Source organism: Mesitornis unicolor, unplaced genomic scaffold (genome assembly GCF_000695765.1).
Source record: "Mesitornis unicolor isolate BGI_N332 unplaced genomic scaffold, ASM69576v1 scaffold3643, whole genome shotgun sequence".
Lineage (NCBI taxonomy): Eukaryota > Metazoa > Chordata > Aves > Mesitornithiformes > Mesitornithidae > Mesitornis > Mesitornis unicolor.
The window spans coordinates 49,402-59,939 of NW_010173795.1; the positions used below are offsets into that span (position 1 = coordinate 49,402).

At 36.5% G+C, this 10,538-nt stretch overlaps 1 long non-coding RNA gene across 1 annotated transcript in view; it reads right to left on the reverse strand.

The window, feature by feature from the left end:
* LOC104537823 overlaps positions 1 to 6,532 on the reverse strand; it is a 12,217-nt gene extending 5,685 nt beyond the window's left edge. The window contains exon 1 of the long non-coding RNA XR_728110.1: positions 6,370 to 6,532. This is a non-coding gene — a long non-coding RNA (uncharacterized LOC104537823). The remainder of the gene's footprint in view (positions 1 to 6,369) is intronic.
* Between the last annotated feature and the right edge of the window lie 4,006 nt (positions 6,533 to 10,538).

Sequence of the window (10,538 nt, forward strand, 5' to 3'; positions counted from 1 at the left end):
AGCTTTGGAAAAAATAACTTTACTATCAGTACGTAGCAATGACAGCGAGATCAATGACAATACCCCAAATGCCAGGACACTGCAGGACTTTGAAAGAAGAGAAAAATGATACGTGTTCTCTTCTTTTTAATCATCATCTTTATGAAACACAACTCAGCTCAAGCTTCTGAATAAAACTAAATTGATGACCACGTCAAGCCTTTTCCAAACTAGAAGCATAATCCCCTGTAAAATGTATATATAATAAAAACAATGGACCATATCCCAGAAGAAATCAGCAGAGCTGTGTGAGCTCTATCACTTGTCTAAGCCAGCTGAGGACCTGAATCCTTCCAGAAAAATGCCTTCTTTCTTTTATACTGTCTCCTATTTACTTCTCATTTGTTTGAAAGCACACACTGTCTCCGTGACATTAATGCAGAAACCTGGAAATGGTGCACAGAGAACATGGCTGGCTATTAAGTGATGGCTCCTATTTGTGTTGTGCTGCTATGAGCAGAGATGTATAACAGTGAGCCAGAAAAGCCCATTAACTCTTTAAGCTCAGAAACACCAAGAACTGTCTCTGGCTTTTTTGAATATTTTTTGCCCTCGATTTCCTTCCTGTAAGCAGAAAAGGGATGAGGAGAAGGCCAAAATATACTCCTAGATTTACGTGTCAGTGAATGTTTTCAGACACTGCAGCACAATCCATTATACAGCTCAATCATTAGAAAAATACCCAATAATTAGCGTTTTCTCAGACCACCCCAACTAGGGCTCAGGATTCAGGAACCATCCGCAGTACACGCTAATAGTCTGCATGCTGTCTCTTTACTGTGAGGCTGACAGAGTTAAATGCAGGAAAACCCTTGCATGCTGGTTGGCCTTTATACTAAAAAACAGTCCCAGGCTTATTTAATTTACTAGCAAAGACATAATTCAAGTTAAATCAGGAAGAGCTGAGGTGGATCCCCTAGGCTCTGATCACACACTATTATTTTATTTGCTGAAGATCTGAAGCTGCTTATTCCTTCCTCCCCCTCTTTCTCCCTAAGGTCACGTCCTGGCTCCATAGCACTAGTTCAACTCTCTGTGTGGCCACTTGAAAAAACAGTTTTGTGAAATTATCCAGCTTAAACATCCAAAATGAAGTAAAACAAACAACAAAAAAGACATTGGTATGTGTGTGTGTGAGTGTACATGCATGTTTCTAAGCAGCTGAATCAGCACAATGAAGCCCTGGAAAAACTCCAGGGAGAGTGGGGACATGAAGGCAAAGGTTGTGACCTTCAAAAAGGGATCTTAAAATAATGATAATTTGTAGCCACAAACACCCACACTTCTCTTCAGTTTGTGACACATTAACTACTATTAAGACATACACAGTCACTATTAAGAAATCCACAGGCTCTGAATTCGCCCATATCCTTATAGCTTCAGACTCCACATGTGTTAATAAGTTGCATTTGGTTTTGTACCTATAGGCTGAATACAAGAGAAAGGCTCTTTGCAAGGTTAACATGATCTCAATTTGCAATGTTAATTTAGACCCCTTAAAAACCTTGACCTGCAGAGAACTGCCACAGAAGAATTTTATTCCGCTGTTGTTGAGGCTTACATAAGCATGTTTGGCAATGGCATCTCTGTGTCCAGCTGGGAAAAGACGTCGCAACATCTTACTCCCAACCTTAATATTTGCCAGCAATTCCTCTGCTGTCTTCTCAGCTTTAGACAGGTCATGTTGCCTTTGCTTCCCAAAGGCAGAGCACTGGGATGACAGCTGAGGTAAGTCTCAAACATTAAAAGGGCTTTGGACCAATACATAAGTAAGAAAGGTAAGAAAAACAACAAAAAAATGCACATGGCAACGTCTTGTGTCATGTGCAAGCCTTCTGTCCACAGAAAACTGCGTGCAAACAGCCAAAAGACTTCTGAGGAAAAGACAGTCTGCCTTATGCCTTGCTTTTTGACTTGCTAAATGTTCCCTGGACATTAATTGATCTCAATGCGAAAGTTTGCACAAAAATGCAAATCAATAAAAGTTAAAAATATAAGAAAAAAAGAACATGAAGAACAAGAAGAGAAGAGGGAAAATCTAAAATACTACTAAAGGTGCTAGTTGGCCCACAACTCAGTGAAATTTGAGGACATCCATCTGACTCAGCTGGAAATTTTTTTACCTTTATTTACATTCAGCCTCAGATATCTATACCGCTTTCACTATGATCTAGATCACAGGCATGCAATACACTACAATGAGGGCATCATGCTTGGCTTTGTGGCCAACAACCCTCAAATCCTGAATGCAAGTATACTATATAGGTTAGTGAAAAAATTAATTACTTTTTAATTGTGTTATGGCTAGGTTTCCTACATAATTTTCTGCTTTGTTGAAAAAGACATGAAGAGAACTATTTTACCTGTATGCTACTTTTCAAAAATCAGTCCAAATAAGTTCAAAGTGTACTCAAGAGGCACAAGATTCCTCCAGGTAAGACTACATGTGTAACTTAATTCAAAAGGGGAAATTATTGGCAACAAAATAAAATTCAAGAGAAAGAAAATACCACAGGAATAACCATAAATAAATAAAAGACCAAAGCAAACAACATTTTGCCACTCTGCAAGTTAATGTCTAGTCAACATTTACTCTCAGCTTTTAGAAAGTGCCTGCATGCACTGGAACTTTGACTGAAACTCCCTTAACTTTAAAAGTTGGTAATTCCTTCTGTCTTTAAGTCACCAGAGAAGTGTCCAAATTAAACAACGAAACACATGTTGAATAGTGAGGAGGCTGGAAGAAACAGGAAAACATTACATTTTGATTTGAAACTTCTGCACACTTAACAAAAAGGGGAACTTTTTGAAAAAGTATTGAAATTGTGTTCTATTAAAATGATATAATATCATGGGCAAATTGAATAGCATTTGCATTCAAGACTTCTCAAGCTGTTTGTTCAAAACAGCTATTTTTGTTCTAGGTGGGGCTGCACACATGTGTTATGCTCAACAGCTATGAACAAAACCATGAGAGGAAACGTTTTCTTCAGACTTCAGGGGTAAAAAAAAAAAACAAAACAAAACAAATCATAGAATAATGTTACTCTGTTCTAAAATAATAGTTGCTTTTGGAATGAAGAGCATTTTTCTTGGCTTTTATGTATCACTTATTTAAACAAACTAGTGCACTCAGGGTATCATTTAATCGTGCTCAGAGGTGTCATATGGGGTTGCATTCATCAAGCAGTGCATAGTGTGGGTGTATTTATCCTTATCTGGGGGAGCTCACTGAGAAAAACGACTACATGACAAACATGAGGGGCATCATGAGTGGGATTTGAGTGAGTGAGGTGGTAAGTGGATATTGGGTGATACCTGCAAAGACCACAAGAGAAAAAGAGACTTAAAGTCTCAGATATGGGATCAGTGTATTATACTTTATTCAGTAACCAGTCACGGCTATAAACCAAATGAACTCAAAATTCTTTACATAGCCTTTAACCTAAAACCTCCAACAGAATCTGATTGCAAATGATACTTCACCTACAAAATCCCGACAGCATCCTAGAATCTTAGATGTAAAAAGGAGCTTCTCTATTAGTTGTGTTATAGTTTTGAATGAATGCTGTGCTTAATGTCAATATGATTCCTCTATTACGTAGCTTCTTTAAAAGTAAACACAAACGGAGCTGGTTTTCGTTTTTTATTTTGCCCAGTTTTAGATTTATAGTAGTAACTGATGACAGAGAAAAGGATGCAGACCTTAATTTGGCTAGAACACTTGATATTTGGCTAGAATGCTAGTAAGTTTTTAGACAACTGCATGAGAGAGCTGACTGTCCATCACATCTCGTTTTAACTGTGCAACTTGCTTTATTAATCAAGAGACTGAGACAAAACAATATTATTTTCTAAAAGGTTTGTATGCTTGTTCTCATTCAATGACCAAGCCCCTGGCAATCCTCTTGACCTCCTTCCCTAAAATGGTAACATCAGATCCACATGTCATTCACTTCCCACAAATAATGCAGCTTGTCTGCTGTGGTACGTGGGGTACCACGTTACCTGTAACAGCTTACTGAAATACTTTTCAAATGCACAAACACAATAAGGAATGCTTTTTTTATAATGGTAACCTATTTTTACCAGTTATGCCTCATTTTTTTGGTCATATTTCAGTTTCAAAATTCAAGCCTGAGAAGACACATTCTCACCTCTATTGGAAACATTTATCCTAAACATCAGATGAATATAAGAATAATATATTCTCCTCTTTATTTCTTGAATTGGTCAAACTATTTATTTTCCTTTGGAAATTAAATGATTAAACTCCTTAAAAGCTATTTCATTTCCAGAAACTATTAACTTATTCTTTTCTTCTATGCTTAAGTTACCAACAATGGCTTTAAAGTCTTAGAATTTGTGGAAAAGTTCTGAAACACAGAGTAATCCCTTTCTCCACCCCTTGTGGTTTTAACAGCCCAGCAGTGGTTTTACCACTCACAGGAAAAGGCCACCCTTTCACAGCTTGAACTTTTTATAATTCTTGCTAAATGGCTGATTCTTCACAAGTATCACAATTTTCCTAGTAACCAAAAGAGGATGTAGTTTGTACCACATTTAGGAGAAGTTTGATTTTTACTGATTCACTTCTTCCTGTCCTTATTGAATTAATTCTCCTTTATTTTAAACAGAAAGATTATGTTTTTCTGCTTTCTCTAAAAGCCTACATTGCTTGCTAAAAGACATTTAAGCTTTGACTGCAGATATTGATTAATATCACCTAAAAATTAAATTCAGTGGAATGGGTTTTACAAAACAAATTAAGGCACCATTGTTTGCATGATGAGTATGATATCAATAAATGAAATGTATTAACATGCTATTACCACAGTGATAAAAAAATTAAATAATTGTGTGTTTTAATTTGGTATCCTCTCTCCTTAAAAAATGATGTTGTCATTTACTTACTCTTTTCAGTTACATCGTAACAGATAAGAAACTTGTTTTTACCAGAGTGAAAGTACAGCAATTCAATCTGTGTGCGAAAAAAAGAAAGGGACAAGACCTTCCCTTTTGTACACGAACTTTAGTGGAGGGTTTTTGTCTACATCAATAGAGAGCTGGCTTGAAATGTCGCATAGACATGAAAGAAAACTATTGATTCTATTACAAGGATGTTGTTCCCTGATGGTTAACACAGTTACATTGCTTGAGCCTGGAATACTGATAAACAATTCATTTTGATTTCTGTCACTATTATTGCATCTAAGCAGTATATTTATTATAATATGATTTTAAAGATTAATCATTCTATTCATGTTCATGTCTCACTTCAATTCACACTGCTGTCACTAAGAATGAATGTAAATATCTCCCTGGTCCCGGTTTTTACCTAAGCAAGGTACATCTTTAGTGACACTTCCAGTGGTTCCACATCTTCACTATTGCTCATTTGAAAGTGTCCAGGCTCTTAAAAGTAAGGGAGTACTGCAGGTAGGGGTTATGAACAATCAGAATTTTCTTTCATGTTTAGCAACTATACTTATAGTATAGTAGAGGAACATCGCTGAGTTGAAAAAAATCACAAGTAGGTGCAGGTATTCACAGTTTTTTGTAGAGTCAAATACGTATGGAAAAAGTTCCTTTCTCATATTGTCCTGTACAGTGGATTTGAGCTTACTAAATGTCAGCATCTGCAATGCAGATATCTGCACCTGAGGTAGCTATCTATATTTGAGGGATGAAAATGTTACTATATCTAATCCTAAAGGAGATGCCTCAAATAGGTCAGATAAATCATGATGTAAAAGTGTTTTTTCCTCTCTACACTAATAAAAAAAGGCAAAGGCAGATGATGTTAGATTTAGATGGTAAAATCAGGTGAAAAGAATCTTTCCCACATTCTGAGTGTTAAGAGATTTCTACAAATGAATGTATGGAACAGCTAACGCATGTTTCCAGCTAAAAACTTACTTTAAGTCAGCTCTTCTGGAAAATCAATGAATGCAAACATTTCCACCAGAAAATAACTGAAAAAATGTATGTTCCAGTGCACATGACAGCTAATGGAAAAATGCTATGGTAAGGACAATGAAGGGTAGGTGGTGGAGTTGTATCTGAGATAAATATTTTAGATCTAGGTCCTGTGTAAAAATAATAATAAAAAAGTAATAGCAATAGTAGTTAAAGAAGCAGCTGAGTGATAAACATGCTAAGAACAGAACAGCATCACCTGCTAGATAAGGGTAGGCCCACTTCTTCAAAGCTTACATGATGAAGACAAGAATACTTTACATATATAGTTAAGAAAGTGCTACTCTGGAGACTCAAATTATTCTAGCCAAATGACAAGACTTATGACACAACATGTTACTTTTGTCTTACCTCTATAAAGAAGAGACTAGCTGCTGATGTTGGGTGATGATACATGTAGATGGTCACGAGGACGGCTGCAGCCACAATGAGGACCAGAACAAGAATGCCGACAATTAAGCCGGCATGAAGCGTTCCACCTTTCTTCTCCGCTGCACTGTCATCTGTGGAAGCTGCGTAAATGGCATGCTTATTAGCACAGTAACTTATATCTTACTCATTCCATTTCACAGCTGGAAATTGAGCATTGGATTTTACTGTGTTACGTTTCTCATTTTTGACAGCTCGAGTTGGAAAAAGATGTTAATGTCGCTTTTCCACAACCAAATACTCTCACAATCTTAATGAACAGACATTTCCAAATGTCTTACAAATTCTAACTCAATAAACAACATTCATATCCTTTCTTTTAATCCAATCTGGACATTCTGAAGTTCCTAATTACCTTCATAATGAATATTGCTTTGATTTTCTCATAAAACTATCACAGTTGCCCTACAGACAATAAGTACTAATTAAATACATTTTGAATGTTGTATTTTATTTTTTTTTAAAGCTTCAAGTTGAGACATGTCACAAACACTTGTGAGATCTAGCTAATAAACATATTCTGAAAGTCTGATTCATTAGCTTGGATAGGGGTTTTGAATCAACCTGTGCGACTGAATCAGACAGTTAAAAGTGTAACAGATGGATGTTAAATGACCCTGTGATATTCTAATCTTGGTCTGAATGGAACACTCATCGTACCAAAGACTTACAGAAGACCATCCATTTACTAAACTTGATACTGAGAGGCTACTCATGCTATGCTCCCACCAGGAGAAAAGAGTGCTGTCTGTCACACGAGCAACATGTCAGTAGTGTTTCCAAATAAGTGACCGAAAGTCTTTTAACAACACTGTAATCTTTGTGGATAAAGTCTCTCAATAAATTAGGCAGCATCTGTAGAACTGTTTGTGATCAGGTGTGATTTCTACTTTGGACAACCTGGACTATCACAGCAAGTACAAACATGATGATAAGCAATGATTCTTCAGCATCCTCATGTATAAAAGGAGAAGAGCTGTCCTACCCTCTCTGCAGATGAAAGAATGATTCAGAAGCCTTAGGTTTAAGAAACACCAGCAGAGCACTGGCCATTTGGCTTCACAAACTTACATCATTGCCCTAATATTCACACTGCTTTCTGCCTTTCCGGCAGTACTTCAAATCACCTCCATGCCTTAGTCCATACAAAACCTGTCTCTGATGTCATTTATGAGAAATTTTCTTTTGATTTCACTTTTAAATTCCCTCTCAAAACGCTCATTTGCCCAGGTGACTATAATGGAAATCGCTGATTTCTGCAGTCATCCTTTTTGTTGTGCCACCTCCTTCTGTGGTTGTCTTAGAGTGTCATGGTCTATGGAGTCAGGGACTGCCCCTTTTAGTCATTCTTGGAAAAGACCTATTGAGTTATGGGTACCACTTCAAACAAGTTACTGTTATTGTTATTTATAGTAACAACAATAATAACAACAACAATAACAGTAACTGTATATGGTCCTTTACCATTCATCATATTGTGAGTAGAGCGCTCCACGCTCATATTAAAAGAGAGTACTGGAAAATAATAGAAGAGTGTATTGATCTAGGTCCTTAGACAGTGTTAAATGCCTTGTATGAAGGGCAATAAAAAATAAAAAAGGTTAGCCTCAGTGTAACAGCCCATCTATGTGTGGCAGCACTTTTTCTCACCAGACCAAGGAAGGCCTGCACAGCTTGTCACCCAGTGGATTGCATGGCACCATTGCAACAATAGCGAAAAAAGGAGAATTACAGTGCATTACCTTAGCAAGACATATTTTTGTGTATTACATAGAAGTGAATCTATGTGGAAATTGAAGGGATTAATGTAAATTTCCCCTGCTTTTGTCCGTACTTCCTCAATATTGAGTCAGAACAGCAGTGTTGCTCTGCTTTTTCTCATGAGGTCAGCAACACAGCTTGTGAACTAAGGTGCTGAGTAACAGAATCAGATGATAAAGAAACCAATAACTTGAGAGGCTAAATGAGGATGTGGAAGGTATTAAGGTATCTAATAAAAAATTTAAAATTTAAAATAATAAAATAATAAAAAAAAAGCATGCACCCCCACTCAGGTACTGCCTAATCCTGAAGGTATCTTTCCTTTTACTAAATAATTCATGAGTTCTTGTTCACACAGGAACTTTAGTTTTAATTTCGCTAACTGTGGACATCAAGTTTGAGCTTAGGTATGAATGAGATCCAAGAGCCAGGCCTTTCCCTGCCTAAATCCTACGAAGTGATTTACTTAGCTTTCTTAAAGCTTAGTTCACACAGATGTATAGGAACTTGTAAAAACAAAAAAGCAGTTTCAGCTCTATTTGATTTTTTTTTTAAACACAGCACATACAGTTAAAATTTACAGGCCATCCTTTACATTGCAGTGAAAGAAAGGAGATGCTGCCTGGGATGTGGAAGATCTATTTTCAAACATATTTCCACCCAAAGGGTACTCAAAATACTTCCTGGTAGTTGTTTCACTATGTAGCAAAGGATGCAAGATTCGTGGTGGACACAGGAAAGAAAGGTGATTCTAAAAAAGGTTTCTCTAACTTTCAGGCAGCAGTCATTTACTTGACATAGCCAATTACAATTTACTAAATAGCCATTCTCTTTCAGCAGAGAACAGGTGAATGTATACAAGCTTCAGTTTTAATTTTTATTCATGCACTGTAACAATATTTAGTGTTTGTACACACATTTCAAATCACCAAGCAAATGCAAATCAAGCAATTGAAAGGCCATCAAGAAAGGCCTGCTTTATTGTACATGCTCTGGGTTGGGCTATTAATGCCCAGTGAGTTATGAGTCACCCTACTGAGAAGTAATCTCTCTCCAGAAGTAGCAGGGAATCTGTAGTTTGTCTGTCTCATAATTGTCTTTTTGACAGCTTCATGCTCTTCCACTCTTCCCTTCGATGCCACATTGGTGCATCATAAATTAGTTCATAATTTGTACCCATTTTCAGGCCAATTTGCACTAAGTAAGTAATTTATATTGTTACTATGTTATGGCTGAAGGCAGAACATAATACTCCGCATATTAAAAAATGCTAGACCTTAGCAAAAGTCCTAACCACTCTGTAAAGGCCATCACATTAATCCCCTTTGAATTGATATTTTCTTAGTGTTTAGCATGCAGCTTTGCAAAGGAGAATGCTGTCTCTTCCAAACAACACAGGTGACAGCTGCTCGCCCAGGTTTCTACTAGTCTAGGGTGGAGCACTGCATGGACATCAGTGCAGTGCTCAGAATGACAAATGTAAAAAATAATCATATACAAGAAATGCTTTCTTAAAACAACTAATGTAAGTAACTTGTAATTTCCATAATCGAAACTCAGTTCATCAACTCCAGGGCTCAAATACTTCTGAGAAATTGATTTTGCTTGCTTTGCACAGAGACAATAAACAGTGTTGTCAACTTTTAAAATACTCTCTGCCGCAAAATCAACTAACAGTTCTTTTAAAAAGCCACCAAGGGAAGTAGATGAAAAACAAGACTTGGTAATATTTTCAGGTGCAGAAATTGTATTAAGATTATCACAGCCCATCTGCTTTCCATACAAGGCTAAACCCATGGGAGGTTATTTGTCATATGACCAATTCTTTCCCAAAAGGAGCTCCCTCAGTGGAACTTTCCCCAAACTTACCTTTTTTTTGTGACAAAAAAGCAATTGTTACATATATTATGCTCTATTTATAACTCCTCCTCAAATTCTTACTTGCATTAACCTTTTAAGCAGAAGGAGCATGTTAACATCTCCAAGGTTAGTCTGCCTCTCATTAGGTGCTGAATGACAGGACAGTAAGAGCAAGTAACTTTTTTTCCCAAATATAAAGGCACACAATACAAACAGGAAATAACTGTGGTCTGTTTAAAAAATAATGCTGTTCAAAAAATAAAAGTGAAAACATAATACAAATGACATAGTATTAATACTAATGCCAAACAAATATCTTATTGTTCTTACATAAAAACTCACTTAGAAAAGCCAGATATGCCTATGTATTATTATTACTGTTACTATTACTGTAAAATTATTATAGAATCACAGAAACTTGATGATTTGTAAAGAATGCAGCATTTAGGTAAATTAAAACTTGCTGTGAC